The sequence below is a fragment of the Sus scrofa genome, chromosome 8 (assembly GCF_054392235.1).
Source record: "Sus scrofa isolate SSC_HxYL_T2T_F1_AM1 chromosome 8, Sscrofa_HxYL_maternal_Yorkshire_Landrace_v2.0, whole genome shotgun sequence".
In the NCBI taxonomy this organism is placed as follows: Eukaryota; Metazoa; Chordata; class Mammalia; order Artiodactyla; family Suidae; genus Sus; species Sus scrofa.
Window position 1 is genome coordinate 10,222,478 of NC_139390.1, and position 24,785 is coordinate 10,247,262.

Below are 24,785 nucleotides of genomic sequence, written 5' to 3' on the forward strand. Positions count from 1 at the left end.
CTATATTATACTAGCATGGAGAGCCCTGTTTAGCTACTCAGATCATGGGAACACTTTCTGTGACTGCCCCAGGCTGTCAAGATATTGATCTCTCAAAGACTAGTGTTGAGGTGGTAGGGACCTTTCGCTAACGGCAAAACTAGCCAAGAATTTCCCATGAGAAAACTCATCTGTAACCAACACGATTTGGCACCATTGCAGAGGTGAAGATTTTAGTCTTTTTCTGTCACACAATCTAGCTCACTAGCCATCCAAAGCTGACTCCATGGGCAACCTGGAGCTCATCCACAATGGAGAGATCCAAACTGGAGACTTTTATTGCTCTGGGTTGAGACACAAGTGCTGAGAAAGGAGGAGGAGGGAGTGAGTGCAGTGGGAAGCTCCACCTTCTACCCTAGGGCCCTTCCCTTTCAGGTTTTGCAGGTGTCTTGTTGGAAGCTGCTCCATTTCCTCATGCAGGCTCCCCCTGACTGCCAGCAAAGGAGGGGGTATTCTTGAATAGTCCAGTCATCCTGCTTACGAGCCATTCATTTTAAAACCCAAATTATAATGATACTCCCAGCTGTTGTGGCCTGGCAGGTTTGGGTTACAGTCGGCCTTGCCAAGAAGCAAAAGAAATGGCTGCCTTTGTGGGTACAAGTGGGAGACTTGAGCAGACCTTTGTTTAGGAAACATTATCCTTTGACCTACATCTGCCTGAATTTCTGTCACTCAATATTTACAACTTCCTTTTAGCTCCCTTTGAGAATCTGAAGAAAGAATACTCTTGGGTGAAGATTCCAACGGGACACTGTTAAGGCATCCTGAGACATTGCAGATATAAACACGGAGGCCCAGAATGATTAAGAAACTTGTTGAAGGTCAACCAGCAAGTGAGAGGCAGAGCAAATACAAAACCAAGTTTTCCAGCCCACTTCCCCCTGGCCGTACCCAATTCCTCAGTAACATGTCAGCAAGGATTGCTGGGTGGTATAAGCCACCTCCCTGGGCTTGCTACTGGAAGGAAAGAAGTGAGTCAAAAGTCATTTTTGACTCTAAAAGTTCCCTTGGTCTAGAAAGAGAGACACAGTCATAAAACAAAGGCAAAAGTAATCCAGTGGAATAGGTGCTTCAGTGGAGGTTTGTACAAGGTGTGAGGGGAGAACAGAAAAGAGGAAACTCCCTCTGGGGAGACAGGGCTGGAAAAGCCTCTCTGAAAAAAAGACAATTGAAAGAAAGAATGTGATTTGACAAGAAAAATGAAGGAATATGTATGATACTCAAAGTCACGTTTCAAGAACCCTGAGAAGAATCTAGATCTTGTACGAGTTATCTCTAGTGGACGGAATGGTGTAAGATGCTATAAAATAGAACAAGACCCTAAGTGATAAAGGGCAGGGATTTTATCTAGTAGGCAATGGGAAGTGTACTGGGGCTGCTGCAACAATGTATCTCAAACTGGGTGGTAAGCAACCAACTTGTATTATCTCACAGTTCTGGAAGCTGGAAGTACCAGATCTAGGTGTCCATAAGGTTGGTTTCTTCCGAGGTCTCTGAGGAAGAATCTGTTCTATGCCTCTCTCCTAGCTTTTGGTGGTTTGATGGCAATCCAAGTAGAAATATTGAGCAGGCAATTGTAGGTATAGGCAAAAATGAGATTTTCTTTTTCTTTCTTTCTTTTTTGTTTTTTTTTAGGGCTGTACCCATGGCATGTAGAGGTTCCCAGGCTAGGGGTTGAATTGGAGCTGTAGTTGCCAGCCTGTACCACACCCACAACAATGTCAGATCTGAGCAATGTTTGCAACTTAGACCACAGCACATGACAACCCTGGATCCTTAAGCTACTGAGAAAGACCAGTGATCGAACTTGTATCCTCATGGATACTAATCAGGTTCATTACCACTAAGCCACCATAGGAACTCTAAGAATGGGGTTTTCTTGACACAAATATTTCAAAAGACCTACTACTTCAAAGACTACTAAGTGATTGGCAGTTTTTGGGAGTTTGAGAGATAAATGTGAATTACAGAAGACTTCCTTAGTTGCATAACTAACTCCTCAATTCTGTTTTCTTCTTCCATAATGGAAAATCTTTGATCTTATTCACATTAATTTTCCCATCTTCTCTAGGAAGATGACTCCAGGCTAAGCCAAGAAGTGAATATTGGTCAGTCCAAGTCAATAAAGGCAGTTCTATTCCTTTTGAAAGAGCTTGATTTAGACTTGGCCATGTGATGCAACCTTGGCCAATGAGGTAAAAGGGGAGGTCCTTCGGAGGCCACTGTAAAAGATTTTGAGAATGTAAGGGCTGGTGTCACAGCAGCCATTTGATAACATGAGGGCACATGTCTCATGTGAATACCAGCAGGCTGCAGATGGCTACAAGGAATGATGCCTGGCCCTGTTGACACCTTGCTCCATTGGATTAAATAACCTGGAACCTCCTACTTTCCTACTCCTCTTTAGGTTAGGTAATGAAACTTTATCAATTAAACTATTTTACTCGGATACTATCTTACTTTATTGCTAAGAATATCTTAATTAATACCTGATTATGAAACATCATCTCATTTAAGGGGCAAATAATAAACATATGTGCACATAGTAGAAAAGAAAATGCAAGGATAAAATGTGAAATTGTAGCAGAGTCTAAGAGGATAAGCTGAGCATTCAGGGGAGACAGAAGAGGAAACATCTCATTCAAGTAATGAAGATCCAAAAGGTTGCATTATATAGTAATACTTAACAAGGTAACTGATACTTATCCATTAAGATTTTATAACATTATCTCATACATTTCTCCCACTACCCCACAGAGAAGGTGTCATTATGATCCTTGATCTATAGATGAAGAAACTATAAGGCTCATGGAGGTAAAGTCACCAAGCAGCCAATGGCATAGATGGGATTACAATCCATGTTTCATTAAACCACCAGACACTTAGGTTTTATGCTATAGAACGCCTCTAATCTTGTCCTCCCAAGGGAATCAAGAACCAGTGAAGAGTAAAAAATGGGTCTCTCATCTGCCTATATTACTTTAAGCATTAGCACAGTAATCTTATACTTTGGGTGAATGAAGAAGAAAGGAAATTTAAAAAGAAGAAAAGGAGGAAGGAAGGAAAGATGGAAGGAAGGTAGAGAGGCAAAGAGAGAGGAAGGGGGAGGGAGGGAGAAAAAGATGAGGAAAGGAATGGAGAGAAGTTAAGAGGTAACAAGAAAGAATAGAAAAGAAAGGAAACATAAGCAAAGAAGTAAGAAAGAAAAAAATTAACCCAGAATTCTTTAACCTATGAACCTGATGAAATCTTGAGAGAGTATCTGATTTAAGCCGTCAGACTTCAAAGGGTTCAGGTATTATTAGGCCTATTTTAAATTTCATGGCTGCAATTACCACCCAAGAGGAGATTTCCACTCTACCTTTTTCTTTAGCTATTCTCTTAACCTATCCTCCATGCCATGACCCTCCTCTGTTGTGTTTTTCTCAATTTATAAACATCGAGTTCTATTTTTCCACTTTCCCTCCCTCACTTCTTCCTCCTTTGTATCTCCTCTCCCTCCTTTCTCCTTCACAACTGCTGTCCTTAGCACTTACAATATTAAATATCCCTTCATAAAGAAGAGAATTCAAGCTAAAGAGTTTAAAATTCACCAAGTGTGATTTAAGAATTTAGTTGAAATACTGACTATAAAGAGGTGTTTGGGTAAAACTGAGTCAGATGCAATCACTTTTCACTAGTAAGGAAGTCATAAGTTCGAGTTAGAAAATACAGGGAATTCATGTCTCCCCTCTGTCCCTTGCCAGTTACAGACATTACTAATCAATCATGGTACCCATATCCATTTGAACTAGAACTAGCCTTGAGATTCTTCTCTTTATGTAGCAACTAATATTGACCCATTGGCATACAGGATGAGATCTACTTGCCATTCTAGATCTAAAGTCTGGGATAGGCTCAAAACACAGGTGGAAAGCATTAATACGAGAGTCAACAATTGGGTTGAGGTGATAAATGGATTGTCTATGTAAGTATTCATGTATTTATCCATTCCACAACTATTTGTTAAACATTCTTTCTATGACCCATAATAATATTCTTATTATGAATAAGACACAGTCTTTCTAGGAACATGTGGACTAGTTACTGAGATAGGTAAGTTAACAAATAATCACAGTTCTGAATTGCAGTCACTTTGCTACAGTTAACCTATGGAGGCTGTGAAAATATTCAGTAAGTAGCACAAACCCAGCCCTAGTGGAGTTGAGTATGTATGAAGGGTAGCTTCTGGAGCCAAGCAACACATCAAGCCTGATTTGTGGTTCTGCACTGGTCCATGATATAGATGAACTGAGGGCTTTCCCATGTCTGTCTGCTGCTCTTAGTGGAATGCTACCACCATAGGGTTTCTTTCTGTCCATTTTATGCATGTTTCACTGTAATGAGCTCCACTAGTTTCCTTTGCACCTGCTATTAATTCAATATTTTATTCATTCAGTTGATCATTTTGAGATACTTGTTGAGTTTCTACTGGTGCATGAAACTGTGTTGGACACTAGGGATTCCTTACTGAGCATTACAAGATCTCTGTACCCATGGCACTTATATTTTACTAAGGGGAAACCAATGAAAAAAAATAAATTAATAAGAAAAGTATTAATCAGGTAGTGATGAGTGCTGGGGTGTAAGTAAAATGCAGTGATGTTATAGAAATTGATTCAGGCCTGTACATTGAGAGGTCACCGAAGTCCCTTCTGAAAAGGTGATATTTTTGGGCAAGGCCAGAACGATAAGGAGGAATCAGGCATGCAAAGTTCTAGGAGTAGAGTGTTCCCAGAAGCAGAAACAATAGGCACAGTGTCCTGAGTCCTTTCCATGCATCTTCTACATCCAGTCTTAAGGTCATACTGTCTCTTCGGCCACCTACCCCCAAGGACTATTTGGGCTACCCAGTGACTTTTAAGAATAGTAATGTGGTCACCCAATGTATCAGTCAGGGTTCTCCAGAGATAGAGAACCAATAGGATTTATATACGTAGGAAGAGATTTATTATGAGGAATTGGTGCACATGATTATGGAAGCAGAGAAGTTCCTAGATCTTTTGTCTACAAGCTGAAGACCCAGAATGTCTGGTGGTATAATTTCAGTTGAAGTCCAAAGGCCCAAGAATCAGGGGAGTTGATGGTATAAACCCCAGTCCAAAGGCAGGAGAAGACCAATGTCCCAGCTCAAGAAGGCAGGCAGGAGGCAAAGTGGGGAAAAGTCCTCCTTTCTCTGCCTTTTTGTTCTATTCAAGCCCACAATGGACTGGATGATGCCCACCTATACTGGGGAGGGCAATCTGCTTTACAAAGTCCACCAATTTAAAGTCTAATGTCATCCAGAAACATCCTCACAGACATACCCAAAATAATATTTAACCTGGGAAATCCATGGCCCAATCAAGTCAACACCTAAAATTAGTCATCATGCCTGGCATCTTTGTGATACATTCTCCATCACATGACCATTTGAGTCATATTACTATGACTAATAGAAAATACTGGCCATGGATGCATTAGCCACAGGAGCCTCACCTTTCCAAAATCATATTTACTTAATTCTTACTCTCAGTCTTGCTCCCCCACCCATTCAATAGATGAGCAATGGTATCTTTTCTGAGGTTTTTGGTTTAGGGGAAAAAAGCTAGCACTTGGCTATTTCCCCTAAGGAGATTAACCCACCAAAATACAAACCCTCATCTTCCCCATTGTTCCACTTTCACCCTCCTCTGCCAAGAGTCAGAGTCATGCTTTAATGAAGAGCCGCTGACCATCTCAGGCTCTGCTGCGGAAAGGACAGGAGAAGCTGTCAGCATTTTTAACTCTTGACCTCAATTTGCCCACTATGTAAATCACCTATTCTCCCTGTGGTCCATGATGCTTCATCTCAGGCTACGGACAGTAGGACATATTTCAGACATGAGTTTTCCCATGCGTGTTATCTGATTATGTTCCACAAGGCCTCAATAGGTATTCTGTACCCAAAATAAGGAAAGTAGGAATAAGGGGCTTCTATTGTTGTATTCACTTGGAGAAACTTATACCAGGTTTCTTCATTTCCATATTTATCTATCTCTAGACATAGCAGAGCCACTAATAATATACTAATGTGTTAATACATGTATAATACTGAACATAGTGAGTGCTCATTAAATGTTAACTATTTTTCCAGTCAGCATAAGCCAAGTTATGCTTCTATAACAAATCTCAGTGGCTTAAAACAGCAAAATATTACTTCTTGTCCATCCTACACGTTCATACCATGTTGGTGTTGGAGTGTGTACGGGGCGGGGGAGCATCTTCATTTTGAGAATGACACCCATCACAGAGGCAAGGAGAAAAGCAAACTGAAGAGGTGAACGCTAGCAATTACACATGTCACTTCCACTTATATTTCATTGGTCCAAGCAAGTCCTGTGTCCACACCTAACTTCTATCCCAGGGGAGATTCATTCATTCAGTATGTCCAGCAGTAGAAAGAAATGGGGTATTGGTGAGTGGTAATGAGGTTTATGTCAGCAAACATCTGTATATCTATTTATTTTAATCTCTATCATCATTTTTACTATTATCCCTATCAATATGGCTCTCTAATAATCAAGGTACATATTTTCAAAGTTACTCAACAAAAGAAATATTTTCTTTTAAAACAATGATTGATAAGGAATATAGCTTGGGTAACACTCTTCCCTTAATCACTCAGAATGACTTGCATGCTATTCCACCCCTCTAGAACTTTGCTTACCCTTCTCTTGCCTACTTGGTACTGAATTCTTTGCTCTGTGCCCTGACTTTTTTTTTTTTTTTGTCTTTTTTAGGGCCATATCCATGGCATATGAAGGCTCCCAGACTAGGGGTCGAATCAGAGCTGCAGCTGCTAACCTATACCACAGCCACTGTAATGCCAGATTCGAGCCACATCTGCAACCTACACTACAGCTCACAGAGCCTTAACCCGCTGAGCAAGGCCAGGGATCGAACCTGTGTCCTCATAGATGCTAGTCAGAGTCATTTCTGCTGAGCCATGGTGGGAACTCCTGTGCCCTGACTTTAGACCTCTGATCTGGAAGCCATCCAGCCTCTCCTCTGACACTTTGGTTCTTTGCCCACCAATCAGTTTTCAACCTTGCCTTTGTTCCATCTCAGCACCCACCCTGCTCTCTGGTCCCACTCCCCTCTCCTCTCAGTACCTCCTACCTTACCCCCGCCCATATCTCCCCACCTTGGCAAGCCCTGTTTCCAACTTCAAGCAAAGGAGAAAGAGAGAAATGTGGACAATCAGCCAGCAGCAAAGATGTTGTTGCATGTGTACAGATTGAAGATTACACAAAGAGAATTCAATATATCTTCAAAAAAATATTCAGCTTCCAGCAATTTCCTAGAATAATAATTGGGTCTCCATAGGGTGGAGGATGAGAGAGTTTGTATCCTCCCTTTCCCCCTTTGCAGTTGGTTATTCTGGGTGGAAAAGTTGAAGGAAATGACTATAACGGCATGATGTTGGCCCACTTAAAACTTCTATTATGAAACTGAGTTGCATAAGCTGTAAGAGAAAATAAGTTATATTCTCAGGAACAAATTCTAGTGAATCAGCTCATTTTAGCCTCACATCTTCATCTGCCTCTGAAGTGGCTTATTTAAATTTTAATAGAAAACGTTCGATGTGGGGCTCAAATGGAGGGAATGAAAATAACACTGTTTATCCCCAAGATAAAATTGTGTCAGGAGCAAAAAAAAAAAAAAGAGAGAGAGAGAAAAATACGATGCTAATTTCTTGGAAACAAACCTCCTATGTCCCACTTCGTAGGGACTGGACAAAGCAATATAAAGTCTATTGTACTGAACAAAAGCAACGATGGTACATTTAGAAACTCACTGTCCCTTTTTATTTGGCTTTTTAAAAAATCATTAAGGAAGAAAAATGCCCTTGGGGAAAAGTGAGAAAGGCTTACAAAACAAAGTTTTGCCACCATCACAGGGTAGTTTCAGGGGAAAAAGAATAGGGGATAGCATGGGGTAACAGGAAGGTCTTTCATGGTCTTGGAAGTAAAAAAAGATCTGGGTTCAAATACTCACTTTGCCACTTACTTGATGTGTGACCTTGAAAATGTTATTAACCATACCAGAGTGTAGATTATTATCTCTAAGGAAAAGAACCTTAACAGCGACTTCATGGTTTTGTCATGAAAAGGAAGTAAAGTACGCAAATCATCGCCTGGCCCATTCTCCTCCAGAGTACCATATCTCAACGGCCTTCACACTCTCCAGACCAGGAGGCAGCAGCCTACAGCCCAGTCTGGCCTGCTTCCCGTGTTTAAGTCAGGGCTCACTGGAACAGAGCTTTTCCCTTTGTTTACTGTTGTCTATGGCTGCTTTTGAACGGCAACAGCAGAGTTGGATACTTGCAAGAGATCACATGGTCTACGAAGTCTAGAAGATGTATTATCAGGCCTTTGCTGAAAAAGTTTATCCACCATTGCTCCAGAGAGTCCTGAAATTTGGGAGTTATCTCAGGTAAACCTGTCTTCTGCAGTCCCCATGTCCAATCAGTCCCCATATTTTATGGATTCCACCTCCAAAATGTCTTGAGTCTTTGCTTGTCTCCCCGTCCCATAGGCACTACCCTTATCCAAGCCACCGTCGTGACTACATCAGTCTCCTGCAAGAGCTCCCAGCAGCCACTCTTGCTCTCCTTTCTCACCCATCCCATAAGACACACACACACACACACACACACACGCACACACTATTCCCAATAGCAGCCTAAGATTTTTCAAGTGCAATTCATGACAACTCCCTGCTTAGAACTGCTTGGAGGATTCCCATTGCATTTAGGATAAAAATCACCATCATGACAGAGGTCCTGCAAAATTGGGCACCTGCTCCTCACACCTTTGACTTAAGGGACACTCCCCTAACACTGTCCTTGGGTCATGCCAGCCTTTTTTTCTCATTGTTTGTAAAAAGAAGCCTGCTTCTTATTGCCTCAAGTCTATACATAGGATGATTCCTAGTCGAGGATTAGGCTTCTCCTTACAACCTCCATCCTTAACTCCTGGACAACTTCTACTCATCCTACAGGCCACAGCATAATGATCACTTGCTCAGTACAATTGTCTTGATTCTCAACCCCACCCCTGCTCCAGACCATGTCAGGATGCCCTGATTTACACTTTATTCTTTTTCCTGTTATTGCTTTTTTAGTATCTCTCCCAAGGGTGTAAGCTCTCAAGGGCAGGATAAAACCATGCTCATGGCCACCTCTAAGACCAACACGTGGCACACAGCTCTGCACATGGCACGATAGTGTCATGGTGAAGACTGGCCATCGCTGTTAGACCTCCTGGACTGAAGTGTCTACTGCTTACCAGCTGTGTGATCGAGCCGTGAAACCTCTTTGTGTCTTAATCTCTACATATGAAAAATGGGAATGATAGAATGTAACAGCATATCCTAGGGTGCTGCAAGGATGAGATTACTTAATATATGGAAATCTCTTAGGACAGGGCCCAGTAAATGTTAAATACTACATGATAAGAGAAGGCTCTCAATAAAAATGGAATGGAGGAATGATTAATTTCTCTAACGGAGCACATTTTTGGATTTTGCTATTTAACCTGAAGTTCACATCCATGTTCCAGTCACACTAGATACTTGACTCCCCTGGATACGTTGTATTGTGCCCCCTACTTGCTTTTGCACCTGATGTTCTCTCATCGTCCCAGGATCTCTAGTGAATTCTGTCTATTGATTACAATTCTTTACAAACACTACTTTCATCTCAAAGTCAATTGTTCCTCCTGTTCTGAGAACCACTGAGAGAAATATCCTCCTTTTGCTCTGTGCTATGAGACAGAGAGATGATCCATGACAAATGATAGATAGATGATAGATAGATAGATAGATAGATAGATAGATAGATAGATAGATAGATAGAATGATGTATTATTGCTCCCGTTCATTTTATATATATATATATATATGTATATGTATATATATAATTATTCCCTAATGCTTTAGGTCATCTTTTCTGCACAGGACCATGTAATGAAAATTGTTACCATTTTAATATTCTCCAAACATACTGTTTGCACACTGGTTATAACACCTATGCTGTTCTATTTCACTGTTTTTAGAAATCTACTTGTATCCTCGCCAGGAAATTTTAACTGGCCAAGGGGTAGGGACGACATTTTACCTTGGAATGGCCTCTTCTATGTACACAGTAGGTGTTCATAAAATGCTTGGTAACTTGCTATCAGTGGTTGAATTAATCTCTGTGTCATCAGCACCTACTGTGACACACTAGGCTTTTGAGCACAGGTTTGTGGAATTATGCCAAAGTAGAGAGGTACCTTTGGCATTGGCCTCTTTCTTTCTGAAATTAAACTTCAAGGACCAGCAGTAATGGAACCCAGTGCAAGATGGACAGGGGTTTGAGCCAGAAGGAAAGTTAAGGAATATGGTCCTGAAGGCCAGTGCAGTAACGAATCAGGGAGACCCCGAGTGGGAATGGACAGAGCGTATCAGCCACAGAGGGCAGTGAGATTTCCGGGTCCACCTCCAAGGTCAAAATGATACCCTGGTTCCTGGGCATCTTAAGGCTCGCCCTCAGTGAGGTATGACTACACAGTGTAATGCTCCCACTGGGCTGTTTGTGTCATTGTGCACAATACAGTCTTCCTGGCATCCTGCATTCACATATTGGGACTCACCATGTGTGGGACTTGTCACTATGTACTGAAGATGCAGCATGAAATTCTTGTCTTCCAAGGAGCTCAGAGCCTAAAGGGGGAGAGAGGAGGAAATCCAGAAAAGTCAGGAAGCCACACAGTCACAAAAAAAAAAAAAAAGATTAGAAGTCATTGTGCATAGAAGGTTGCTTATATATACTGTTGGGTGAAAAGAGTATGTTGCAAAAAAATGTTGTTGAAGTAATCATTTTTGTCCATATTTTTTTTCTACAGGAAATCACATTATAGGAGTGTGCATGCGTGTGTGCATGCATGTGTGTATCAAAATGTTAGTTTTCTACTTCGGGTAAGTTGGTTTGGGGGCTGTCTGATGAAAAGGAATTTTCTGTAGTGTTTGATTTTTTTTAAAAAAAGTATGCTTTTTTTTAAAAAAAAAATAAATAAACCTTTCTGCGATAATTACAAATGTGCGGGCAGTTGTAAGAAATAATACAGAGAGATCCTACATGTATTCTTTACCCAGTTATCCCCAATGATAACATATTTCAAAACTATACTACAACAGCACTGATGCAGACAATAACATGCAGAACATTTCTGTCACTACACAGATCCCTCCTGCTGTGAAGGACTTACTTTATGCAAATAAACAAAAATACAGTTCTCAGGGGAAAATAAAATTTTTGTCTTTTTAGGGCCACACCCACAGCATATGGAGGTTCATCCCCAAGCTAGGGGTCAAATCAGAGCTGTAGTCACTGGCCTATACCACAGCCACAGCAATGCAGGATCTGAGCTGCATCTGCGACCTACACCACAGATCACAGCAATGCCGGATCCTTAAACCCACTGAACAAGGCCAGGGATTGAACCTGCATCCTCATGGATGCTAGTCAGATTCGTTTCCACTGAGCCACGAGGGGAACTCCTTAGGGAAAAAAAATCAATAGATCACTGATGCCAGAAAAAAAATTCATTTCATTAAGATTAGATGCTTTTTAAATTTTACATTTATTAAACTCCAGTGCTCCCACCAGCTATTGATTTGAGGGAGTACAGATTCTCGGAGTTCTGATAGTGTCTGAACTTCTATGGCTGCCCAGCAAGCAGACACCCTTCCTTTTCTGGGAATACCAAGAAGAGTGGGAGCAGGGCAGCGTCTCCAGTGACAGAAGCCAAAGGAGAACAGATGCTGTCTCCACTTCTGTGAATGGAGGATACCAACACAAGAACCACGCATCACCTAGTGATGCTCACAGCCCTTACTCCTGCGCCCTCTCCCCACACCCCCGCAGGATTTTTAACCTTGAAGGAGTGACTTAGAGGCCCAGAAGTGATGGAGATTATTTGTCAAAGAGGAGGATTCAGGAATCCAGTGGTGTGGGTGGTAAGGGACCAGTTCAGAGATGCTAGAGTGGGCATCCTAGCCAACTGACTGTCATGGCCTGGTGTCCAGCCTCGCCTCCTTTGGTCCCCGCCCATTTTCCAAGGCTTCCTATCAATTGTGTGAGCCTTCCCACCCACCCTTCCACTGAATTCATTTTCTGCTTAAACAAGCCAGATTTTCTTTTCATTGTTTGCAAACAAGGAACACTGAGAGGGATAAGTACCTACTATGTATAATTAACTGTATTTCCATTACCTCTTCAAATGTCAGAACAATCTTATTAAATGGGCAGTATTCCAGTATGAAACTAGTTTTCCTACCTGACCCCCACCTAGGATTTTACATATTAGAAGCACCTAAACAATAGAGATGTTCTAACTGCTAGGATTATTAATGATCATTCATTTATCAAATCACCTTCTGAAAATGCATGCGTTTGCTATGGCTCACCATGCATGGGAATAATGGGACCCAATAGATTGAAAATACTTGCTATGTGATGTTTCAATGACATCCTTGTGTAAGCCATGAGGGTTTTTGGTCATGTATGTGATTTGGGACAGATAAAAACTATTTTGAAGCATTGAGTTACAATTGCGTAACTGGACATCCAACTTCTGAATATCTCTAAGAAGGAAAAAATTTTAAAGCCAAGTAATTATCCCCAAAATATGTATCCAGTAAATATTAAGGGTGTATCAAGTCAGTCTCACCTTTTAAAAATAAATTATTGTGGAGTTCCCATCTTGGTGCGGCAGAAATGAACCCAACTAGGAACCATGAGGTTGTGGGTTCGATCCCTAGCCTCGCTCAGTGGGTTAAGGATCTAGCATTGCCATGAGCTGTGGTGTAGGTCACAGATGCAGCTCGGATCTGGCATTGCTATGGCTGTAGCATAGGCTGGCAGCTGTAACTCTGATTAGACCCCTAGCCTGGGAACCTCCATATGCTGTGCGTGCAGCCCTGAAAAGACAAACGACAAAAAAAAAAATAAAAAATAAAAAATCTATTGAAATATAGTTGATTTACAACAAATGAGTTTCAGGTGTATAGCAAAGTGATTTTTTTCCTCTCTCTTAATTATTATTTCATTCTTTTAGTGTTGATAAATCTAAACATCAGAAATAGTCCTACAATGAAATACACAAAATCTCAGATATTTTGGATAAATGGGCTCCTCTTTCTGTTCTACAGCTGAGGAAACTGAGGTTCAGATGGGCTCTATAACAAGTCTAAGATACTAGTAAATTTGAGACCCAGCACTGGCATTCATATCTCCTATTTCTTGTTTCCATAAAGGTAATTTGTCAAAAATATAACTTCTATGTACTCCCTCTTTCATCAGGTGTGTTTACAAAGAGCTTAGAAGAGTCCTCAGCATAGAGTGAGTACCATACACCTGTCAGATCATCATTATCTATTATCCATTAGATTGTCATTTCAATACTTATATTTTAACTCCAGAAGTTCCCTTACATTCTTTTACCAGATCTGCTTGGTCTTGATTGGTAGTCAATTTTTTCTTGCCATTTTTATCCCATCTTTTACTTCTTCAAACATGATAGTCTTTGGTAGTATGTCTGTATCTGATAATCCCACTGTTGGTTCTGCTGACTGTCACTCGTGAGGTCCTCCTCCCACGTGTACTTGGGTAGTTGGTCCTCCTCTTTAGTTTATAGTTGGCAGACATTAACCTGTGGGCCTCCTGAGGCCTTCAAGTTGAAGGTGCTGCAGACCCCTTAAGAAAATCTGCTTATGGTGTTTCTGGACACTGGGAACTACAGTCAAGCTGGGACCACTTTAATTTTTTGGCTTTATTGGTCCTGATGCTGTGGTTGATGCAAAATAACCCTACAATGAGAAGAGACCTGGACTGGCACTAAAAAAACTCCGGGTAGACAAGTATCATCATAAAGTTCTATCCAGAGCCACAGCAAAGACAAACGCACTTTCTTGTCGGTTGTGGGCAGATTTTTTTAGTCCAGTTTTTCACTGATTATATAGGTGCTTATAGACTCATGGTTTCTGAGGGGATCTCAAGGCCAATAGCCCTCTTGTTGCATGAGCCCCAAATCCATTCTCATGGTCTGTGTGATCAATAATCCTCCAAGCTTCAGATACCTAATTGTGCCATTTCACCCAAGAGGTCTCTGCCTTTGTGATTACTCGCCTCCTTGGTTTCAGCTCATGGTTTGTTTGTTTGCAGTTCTCTCCTTTAAGAAATGCCTTACTTTCTTGTGGGCTCAGTAACATACTGGACAGCACATGGCTTCTTAGGTTGCTTTGTCATGTATTCAATGCGCAGTATTCCAGAGAAGAGCTTTTCTCCAGCCGTCTTGTCTACAGCATGGCAGGAAGAGGCAATTCATACAAACCTCACAGATGACTACAGTGATAGCACCTGTGCTCTGGGTCAAACCAACCCGAGAGAAAGAGGAACCCTCTTGCCCCCCCCGCCTTTCAAGTGCCCCCAAGAAGAGCCTGGCCAGGTCACTAAAGGGTGTCTCACAGCTGCTCTGAGAATTACCAGACTTTCACCTTTTTCTTTTGTCCTCTCTGGATTACAGTGTTGCTATGTGTGGTCAGCAAAGACACCAAAGTGGCCACTCTTTTCTCCTTTTCCATGAAAAGACTCCGCCCTTGCTGCTGCCACCCAAGGACCAGGACACTGACTATATCACCAAGAATGCCAATGCCAAGAGTTACGGCACCATCTCACTCACCCCAGCCAGTTCAACAATATGATCAAGGCTGCTGTTCCAAGGCTACTGGCATCTTCAACCTCTACAGTAATCATGGAAAGATCCCTCCTTTAAAAAGCTTTTAGCGGTAAGAGTGATGGTCAAGACATTCACTATCCCTGTGAATGACATTTGCTGAATGCACCAGGCACTGTGTGATTTCTCCATACACATTGTCTCATGCATCCCATGGCAAGCCTCTGGTCTCCAACCAGGATCTATCAACCAATGCGAAGGGTCTCTTACTTTTTTTCAAATGAGTATCTAAACTACATGGTGGTTAAGAATGCTGCTACTGGATTTCCCGTCGTGGCTCAGTGGTTAACGAATCCGACTAGGAACCATGAGGTTGTGGGTTCATTCCCTGGCCTTGCTCAGTGGGTTAAGGATCTGGCATTGCCATGGGCTGTGGTGTAGGTTGCAGATGTGGCTTGGATCCCGAGTTGCTGTGGCTCTGGCATAGACCGGTGGCTACAGCCCCAATTCGACCCCTAGCCTGGGACCTTCCATATGCCGTGGGAGCAGCCCAAGAAATGGCAAAAAGACCAAAAAAAAAAAAAAATGCTGCTTCTTCAGACTTGTGGTTGCCAAGGGGGAAGGATGGAGTGGGAGTTTAGCGTTAGAAGATGCAAACTATAATATATAGAATGGATAACCAACAAGGTCCTACTGCAGAGTGCAGGAAGCTATATTCAATATCATGGGGTAAATCATAATGGAAAAGAATATAAAAAAGAATGCATGTATGTGTATAAGTGAATCACCTTGCTGTACAGCAGAAATTAACATAGCATTGTAAATTGAATATACTTCACTTAAAAAAAAAAAAAGAAGAAGAAGGCTGGTTCTGGAGACCATAATGCTTATGTTTGAATTCTTGTTCTGCTGCTTACTAGATATGTGACTTTGAGCAAACTACTTCCTCTGTCTCACAGGCTCAGTTTTCCTATTTGTTAAATGGAACCCATCAGAGAATATACCCCATAGGGAGGTTGTCATGAGCATCAACAAAGAGAATCACCATAAAATGTTTGGCTCTATGCCTGGCACATTGTATGCACCAAATGTATGTTGGACATTTTTAATGTTTTGCTATTATCATGTACATCAGTGTAAAAGTGAATGCAGGATGGATTTTGCTCATTGCGACTTTTCCATTGAAGGAAAACTTAAAACATAGTTAGTGGATAATGTCAACAGTATAAGAGGGGGATAGGTCACAGATTCAAAAGTGTTAAAAACTACTGGCCTACGGAAATTCATAGGGATGTGATAAGAATTAAAAGAAGACAGAACTGTAAGCCACAGGTCCAGAGGGACCACACCCACCTGTGCCCTCCATGGAGATCAAGACCACCAGGTCCTGATGGGGGGAGATCATGTATAAGAGCATCAGTTGAGATTGGTAGGGGACTGTGCCAAATCTCTTCCCATATCCCTGATCAAGGGTTTGATAGGCCAGACCCACCCACATGTTAGAGTTCTGGACCTGTTGGGAGAAGTTAAAACACACAGAGGCAACATTTCCTAAGCCCAGGGTTTCAGAGTGGGTGGCAGGAAAATCTTTCAGGACTATCTTATGGCTTCTGATTCTTTTTTTATTAAAAAAAAAAGTTATACATCAAAATAACTTATGAGGGAAGAATAAAGGGAAACCAAATGAATAGCATATAGTTGAAGATACAACTGGGAGACTGCATTTATATCTATATTGATATCAACATCTCTACCGTATCTATATTTATATCTGTGCATTTATCACCAGTCTCATCTTTCTCATGCAATTAAGAGTCATCTTCTGCAGAGCTGGCAAGTAACATGAGCTTCAGGGATGGCCCTGAAATGTAAAAACCTACCGCAATAATTGCTCATTCTCTCTCTTTTCTCTCTCTCTCTCTCTTTCTCTCTCTCACTATTTCTCTCTCTCTCTGTCTCACACACACACAAACACACACTCTACACACACTGCTTGGCTTTTCTCTTTCTTGGGACATGAAGTCCTTATTTATACCCATTAAAATGTGTTAATGAGAACTTTGCAGAGAGGTAAATGAGGAAAGTAAGAAGAGGGAAGTTAAAAAAAAAAGGACACATCGCAGAGTTTAGGTTCTAGGTAATCAGCAGAGCAAAGTTGTATCTTTTGGCCATGAACATATCGTTTGTTCACTAAAGATGTTTATTACTCCTTCCCTAGTTTCTCTGAGTCCATACATCACTCTGCAGTAGCATGCATTTTCAATTCAGTAAACTAGTTTGAATACCTGCTGGGCAGAAGGCACACAGCTGGAAGTGTGGGGAAACATAAAGCCTAAAAATATGTCTCTTCTTTCTCCCAATGTCCACTTGGGTCAGTCAACCATTATCATCCTCCAAGGCTCCTATGTGCAACCTTCTCTGATTTAAAGTGCTTGGCATTAAGATAGCAACTTAATAAATATTTGCTTGATGAAAAAATAAATACATCTATCTTGATACCTAAACACAAGCAAGGCACACCACAGTCCCCATTGGCAGGGTCATGTCTCTTTCTTTAAAAACAACTCAAACCTACCGAACCATGGCTATTGGTAGGAAACCTGATGTTTCCTTCTGTTTGGGGTTTCCTCTTACTTCATTCATCTTGATCCTTGCTTATTCCCCACCTTAATTCCCCAGTCCAGTTCTGGTACCTTCCTACAATTGCACCCTATTAGCACAGCTACTGAAACACCGATCCATTGATTCTAACTTTGCTGCAATAGTCCACATCACACCTTCTGGACTGGAAGGAACCTCCTGTACACACCAGGTTTTGGTCTCACTCCACTCTGCCTTTCCACTCACCCTATCAGTTTTTAAAGGTATTGACATGGTCAGAGCCATGTGCTTTGGGGAAGATTACCCTGAAGGAAATGGCAGATGAAAGGGAAATTAGAGTGGAAGGAAAAAGTTAAGAAAATATTCAGTCATTCAAGTGAGAAGAAATGAATGAACTAAGGTGGTAATGAGAAAGAGAAGAAGTAAGAAACAGGAGATATACTGTGGGAGGCAAATGGCCTGGAAAAGGGATTGGATGAGATTCAGGCTCAATGGGCTGTGGGGAGATGGGGCTCCATAAAGTGCATGCTGCATCAGAGAAAACAGCCTTTACCACTAAGAGTTACCCAAGAAGGTGCCTTAGAGACAATAGTGTGGGAACTGAGTCCTCAGGGACAAAGGAAGTGAGTAGGATGGGAGTCCAGGTGGGAGCCAAGTAGGGGGTATCACCTGGCAGAAGCCACAAAAAGGATGATCTTGAATGTCATAGCGTCCTGAATGATGACGGGGAAGAGCTGACCACTCTGGATACCAGAGGGAACAAGTAACCCAGGCTTAGCTAACGTGGGATATATCATCTTGGCCTCAGTGGTCAGCTCATTTAGACCATGGGCCCCCAAAGCTCCAATCAGAATTACTTAAAAGGGAGTTCCCGTCGTGGCGCAGTGGTTAATGAATCTGACTAGGAACCATGAGGTTGCGGGTTCGGTCCCCGCCCTTGCTCAGTGGGTTAACGATCCGGCGTTGCCGTGAGCTGTGGTGTAGGTTGCAGACGCGGCTCGGATCCGGCGTTGCTGTGGCTCTGGCGTAGGCTGGTGGCTACAGCTCCGATTGGACCCCTAGCCTGGGAACCTCCATATGCCGCGGGAGCGGCCCAAGAAATGGCAACAACAACAAAAAGACAAAGAAATAGCAAAAAAAGACAAAAAAAAAATGTTTAGAATTACTTAAAAGATTGAGATGACCTATTCCATGACATTGGGATTAAGAATGTTACCCAACTTCTTAATGTATTAAGAATGTATTCTAACTTATTTTTCCCAGTCCTCTGTTCCACACAACCACTGGCGCAGTCATAGTGATCTTACAGTTGCACATCATAAAAATCCAACACAACTAGCTTAAAATTGGGAAAAAAAACAACCTGCTCAATTCCTGAGCTAATTTTCCTTCCACTGTACCCTACTCTCTTCATTATCCATGCAGAGTTGTGTAATGGAGACAGTATCCCTTCAGAGAAAAGAGATTCGTTCTGCTAATTATACTGCTGTCTTCCCAACATTTGTGCTGTTACCTCTTCACACGACTTTTTAAAAACGTAACAGAAGATGATGTTACTTTGCATCACACACATACACCCTTGCCTTTGAAAACTGCTACTAGCTTTTATCTCTGTTTGGCTGTGTTTATAGCTTTTTTTTTTTCCTGTACACTGGGCTTTTTGAAGCAAAAATACATGTATTAGTCTTAGAACTGACTAGAAGTTAGGGATGGACCAAAAACCCTATTGCTGCAAAGCTGAGGAAAGTACATCAAGTAAATACCTGTTTTCTGCATGAAGACACAGGGCTGTGCTAGATCCTGGAGTTTGCAGAATTACTGGGAATCAATTCACACCTAGTAGGTACATGCATTCTAAAGGGAACCCAACCTGTCTTGCTCAGTTGAGGCACTGGCAGTTTCTTCTAAATCACCTCCAAGTTGAATGTAAGGTGGCGTCCATCTCTGGACATCTTTAGTAAGGCAAATGGATAGGTCTGGTGTTCACGTGGCCCACAAAACCCATCATCAACGGACCATTTTTTACACATTTTAGAGAAGCACGTTTAGATACTGCTTGGAGTGATTTGGACATGAATATTTAAATATCCACCAATTTTTCAAACTCTGCTTACTAGAAAACTTATGTTAGTATATTTTTAGGGAAAAATCAGAAAATCACAAGAAAATTTGCTGCAGTCAAAAAAAAATTTGAAAAGTCTAGGCTAATCACATAAATAGTTACTCATATTTTTCTAGGCTTTTATCATTTGCGGAAACTTCACTTCTTGCTTGACTCTTATTCAAGCGAAGGAGAGCAGACACTATTTTTATCCCCCTTTGACAGCTACTAAAATTGAGGCATAGAGTGGTTAAGCAAATTTCCAAAGGTCAGACAGCTAATAAATGGGGAAGGTGTGACTCAAGAGGAGCATAAAAGAGGTTAGGATCTAAAATCAGAGCTCCCGGACATTAACTCCCCCTGTGATATTGGTCCAGTTACTTAATAATTTTAACATTTTAATTGGCTTCCTCACTTATCAAATATGGATAACATTTATCTGGAAGTCTTTTTTTTTTATTAGACATAGTTGATTTACAATGTTGTGCCAATTTCTGCTGTACAGCAAAGAGACCCAGGCATATACATATACATTCATTTTTTCTTTTTTTTTTTTTAACAGTTTAAAAGGGAAAATTTTTTTTCGTTAGTTTAGGGCTTTTATTTTGTTTATTTTGTTTTGTTTTGGCTGCACCTGCTGCATGTGAAAGCTCCTGGACCAGGGATGGAGCCCATGCCACAGCACTGACCTGAGGTGCTACGGTGACAACACTGGATCCTTAACCCACTGTGCCACAATAAAACTGCCAGGGAAAAAATTTTCTGATCTTTCTTGGTAGCCCACAAAAATTATCTGTGCTTCCTCTGCCCTGGAGTATGCACCTTGATAAACATTTATGTCATTAAAAACAAACAAAAAATGGAGTTCCCATTGTGGCTCAGCAGTAATGAACCTGACTAGTATCCCTGAGGACTCGGTTCCATCCCTGGCTTTTCTTTCTTTTTTTTTTTAACCATTAAATATTTTATATAGCATAATAAAAAGAATAACTTAACTGGTAAGAATAACAAAAATAATACACCCTCTGAAAATAAGAAAATATAAAATGCATAAATTTTTTTAAAAAATAGTGTAACTATATAAATATGTCCTCACAATTTGTTACATCTTATTGATTCTTCAATATAGGCATTACACCATTCTAGGTGATGTGATAAACAAGATATTATAGACCTTACATTGTACCATGGAGAGAAATGGTTATTAATAATACAGTTGTAGAACTGTATTATTTAATTGCACAGCTGCATTCATTAATTATAATTATCATAAGTTCTTTGATGTAGAAGAAATCAGAATCAGATCTAAGAAGACTTCAGCATTCCAAGAATGATGTCAAATGACGCCCTTCATGGTGGATTATGTACTTATTTACTATGAGATATATTTCTTCTCCAGAGATTCCATGTTTGTGTATCAATTGTAGATTTTTGGTTTGCAGTCATTCTGAAGGTTTGATATAAGAGTCTATCAAATATGAGATTGTTTTAAGTTGTTGGTCTCTTAATTGCAATTTCATCTCCAGTGTCCTGTATTTGTACCCACCTCTTCTCATGATTTCTGATTTTGGTGGTATAATTGTGCATGGATGATTTTGTATCTTTACTGTATATATACCTTTACTGGTGAGCCTTGTCATTTGTGGAATTTTTGTTCCCTGTTGTGGGCTTTTATTTTCTGCCTAGAGAAGTTCCTTTAGTATTTGTTGTAAAGCTGGTTTAGTGTTGCTGAATTCTCTTAGCTTTTGCTTATCTGTGAAGGTTTTGCTTTCTCCTTCAAATCTGAATGAGAGACTTGCTGGGTAGAGTAATCTTGGTTGGAGGTTTTTTCCTTTCATCACGTTAAGTATATCATGCCACTCCCTTCTGGCCTGCAGAGTTTCTGCTGAAAAATCTGCCAATAACCTTATTGGGGTTCCCTTGTATGTTACTTGTTTCTTTTCCCTAGCTGCTTTCAAAATTTTCTCTTTGTCTTTAATTTTGGTCAGTTTGACTAATATGTGTCTTGGTGTATTCCTCCTTGGGTTTATTTTATATGGTACTCGTTGTGCTTCCTGGATTTGAGTGAGTGGTTCCTTTCCCATGTGAGGGAAGTTTTTGGCTATTATCTCTTGGAATATTTTTTCTGTCCCCTTCTCTTTCTCTTCTCCTTCTGGCACCCCTATAATACGGATGTTGGTGTGTTTAGTATTGTCGCAGAGTTCTCTGAGACTCTCTTCATTTGTTTTCAATCTTTTTTCTCTTTTCTGTTCTGCATCCATAATTTCCACTAATCTGTCCTCCACCTCACTTATTCGTTCTTCTGCCTCCTGTATTCTGCTGTTGACTGCTTCTAGTGAATTTTTTATTTCAGTTATTGTATTTTGCATCTCATTTAAGTTTTATATCTTGTATTTCTTTGCTCAGTGTTTCCTGTACGTTATCCATCTTTTCCTCCAGTTTATTTCCAATGTCGTGCATCATCTTCAGCATCAACAGTCTGAAGTCTTTTTCCTGGATGCTGAGAATCTCCTCCTCACTTAGCTGATTTTCTGAGGTTTTTCCTTTCTCCCTCATCTGAGTTATAGTTCTCTGTCTTTTCATTTTTATAGGTTTTTGGTGTGGTGACTTTTTACAGATAATAGAGATGTAGCCTCTCTTACTTCTGGCGTCTGCCCCCCTTGTGCCTGAAGTCTGTGTGGGTGCTTGCTGTAGGCTTCCTGATGGGGGGGCGGATGCCTGCCCACTGGTAGGTGGAGCTGATTCTAATCCCTCTGGTGGGTGGGGCTTAGTCTCTCAATGAGATTAGAGGCAGCTGTGTGCCTGAGGGGGTCTTTAGGTAGCCTGTTTACTAAGGGGTGGGGCTGTGATCCCACCTGGATTGTTGTTTGCCCTGGGGCTTCTCAGCACTGACTGACGGGTGGGGCCAGATTTTCTCAAAATGGCCACCTACAGAGACAGGCAAGCTGCTGAATATTCCTGAGAGCTTTGCTTTCGATGTCCATCCCTCACAACAAGCCACATTCACCCCTGTTTTCCCAGGATGTCCTCCAAGAACTGCAGTCAGGTTTGACCCAGATTCCTATGGAGACATCGCTTTGCCCTGGGACCCAGTACACGTGAAGTCCGAGTGCTCCTTTTAAGAACGGGGTCTCCGTTTCCCCCAGTCCTGTGGAGCTCCTGTGCACAAGCCCCACTGGCCTTCAATGCCAGCTGCTCCAGGGGCTCTTTCTCCCAGTGCCAGGTCCCCACATGTGAGGGTTTGATGTGGGGCTCAGAACTCTCACTCCTGTAGGTGAGTCTCTGTGAACCAGTTAGTTTTCAGTCTGTGGAGCTTCCCACCCCAGAGGTGTGGGGTTGTTTATATCACAAAATTGCCCCTCCTACCTCTTGATGTGGCCTCCTTTTTTTCTTCTGGAGTAGGGTATCTTTTTTAAGGTTTCCAGTCCATTTGGGTGGATATTGCTCAGGCTTTAGTTGTGAATTTTGTTGTTTTTTAGGAGATAAGTTGGAGCTCCAGTCCTTCTATTCCGCCATCTTAATCCTCTCTCCCATATACATTAATTTTATCATATTATCTTCCATCATGGTCTATCCCAAGAGACTGAATATAGCTCCCTGTACTATAGAGTAGGGTCTCATTGCTTATCCACCTAAATGTAGCAGTTTGCAGCTACTAATCCCAAACACCCTTCCTTCCCACTCTGTCTTCCTCCCCCTTGGCATCCACAAGTCTCTTCTCTAAGTCCTATTTGCAGGATCAAACAAGACAGTGTAAGTTCTACACCCAATCTCTTGTATGTCATCGGTGTCAGTTGCCTTTGCCTTCCTTCTCTTGGAGTACACTGCAAATTCAATTTCTACGGTGTAATTCCAAAGCCATGATAAATATGTACACTTTCATATATTTAGAATTAAAGCCATGGGAGGTCCTCAACCATCACCAAAATGTTTATCTACACTCACTATCTCCTATTCCATCTGGCCACTACTCCCAGTTGAATGTCTCCTGCATTTGTTGTATCAGCAGTTCCCCAAACCTGAAACCTGCAAGACAGCCCATACCCCTCCTTCCTCTTGTCTTTTAAATCATACTAGTCATTGAATCTTACTCACATCACCTCTTAATAATATCTGTCTGCTCACTGTGCTTTCTCCTCTCCATCACCATCTCCAGCACTCTAACGCACATCTCATTTATTGCTGTAGGATAGTTCACCTCTGCTCTCAACCCACTCTTTTTTGTTCTTCAGGATACCTCTCACTGTGGGTCCATAAAAGAATCACCTGCACCAAGTTATCCTATCTCTCCAGCTGCCTGAGGCGTCTACCATCTATGGCCCTATAGAGACCCACCATCACCTCTTCTTCACCTTGATCTTCTGTCACACCTCCTATCTTTCTTTCAGAATCCCCTGGGCCATGTCTAACTATTGCAGTTCCCAAAGGGTGCTTTGCTCTTTCTCTCCCTCTACACTTGATCTCTCTGTTTGGGAAACTTACCCCACTTTATAATCTGAAAAGGTACCTTCACCATGAAAAATTAGCCCGACAGCCATCATCTCCTCTAGGATAACTTCCCTGATACTCTCCAAAACTGTGTTATATGCCCTTCATGTGCTCCTATATCACTTTATGTTTGCCCCTGCTTTCAAAGCACTTTCCAGAGTGTAATGTGGCCAGTAGCTAACATATTCTGTCAAAATTGAGAAAGTAATGAGGTGCAATATTCTATTAAGGTTGAAAGAAAGTTCTAAAGCTGCCTGGTTTAGTCTCCTGCAGACTCATTTACAAGTATGAGATCTTAGGTAAGTTTAACTGACCTTTCTATATCATGAATTCATACTTTAATTTTCACATTCTATTTTTTAATCTTGATTTCATATTTATTAGATGTATATATTGGTTTTTTGGCTGCTGTAACAAACTACCACAAACTTGGTTGTTTAAGATAAGAGAGATTTATTCTCTTACAGTTCTGAAAGCCAGAGGTCTGATATTAAGGGGCAAGAGAGCTGTTCTCTCTCTGAAGGTTGTAGGAAATTATCTGTTCCTTGCCTCCTCCAGCTTCTGGTGGCACAAGGCATTCTCAGACTCATGGCCATATCATTATAATCTCTGCCTCCATGGTCACACAGCCTTTTCCTCTTCTTTATATATCTCCCCTCTGTGTGTCTCTTATAAGGATATTTTTCATTGGATTTATGGCCCATTTTAATAATCCAGATGATATCTTCATCTCAAGATCCTTAATTTGATTATATCTGTAAAGACCTTTTTCCAAA

At 41.3% G+C, this 24,785-nt stretch overlaps 2 long non-coding RNA genes across 5 annotated transcripts in view; one reads left to right on the forward strand and one right to left on the reverse strand.

Moving 5' to 3' along the window:
• Positions 1-10,808, reverse strand: part of LOC102158082 (uncharacterized) — a 383,658-nt gene extending 372,850 nt beyond the window's left edge. For both annotated transcript variants that reach the window (XR_014812146.1, XR_014812147.1), the window contains exon 1: positions 10,737-10,808. This is a non-coding gene — a long non-coding RNA (uncharacterized LOC102158082). The remainder of the gene's footprint in view (positions 1-10,736) is intronic.
• Positions 1-24,785, forward strand: part of LOC146400308 (uncharacterized) — a 78,279-nt gene that overhangs the window by 47,729 nt on the left and 5,765 nt on the right. The window contains exons 2-6 of one of the 3 annotated variants that reach the window (XR_014812143.1): positions 736-872; positions 10,158-10,246; positions 10,989-11,061; positions 13,448-13,486; positions 14,670-14,931. This is a non-coding gene — a long non-coding RNA (uncharacterized LOC146400308). Of the gene's footprint in view, positions 1-735; positions 3,251-10,157; positions 10,247-10,988; positions 11,062-13,447; positions 13,487-14,669; positions 14,932-24,785 lie in introns of those variants that run through there. The other 2 variants (XR_014812144.1, XR_014812145.1) reach the window with 2 other exon arrangements.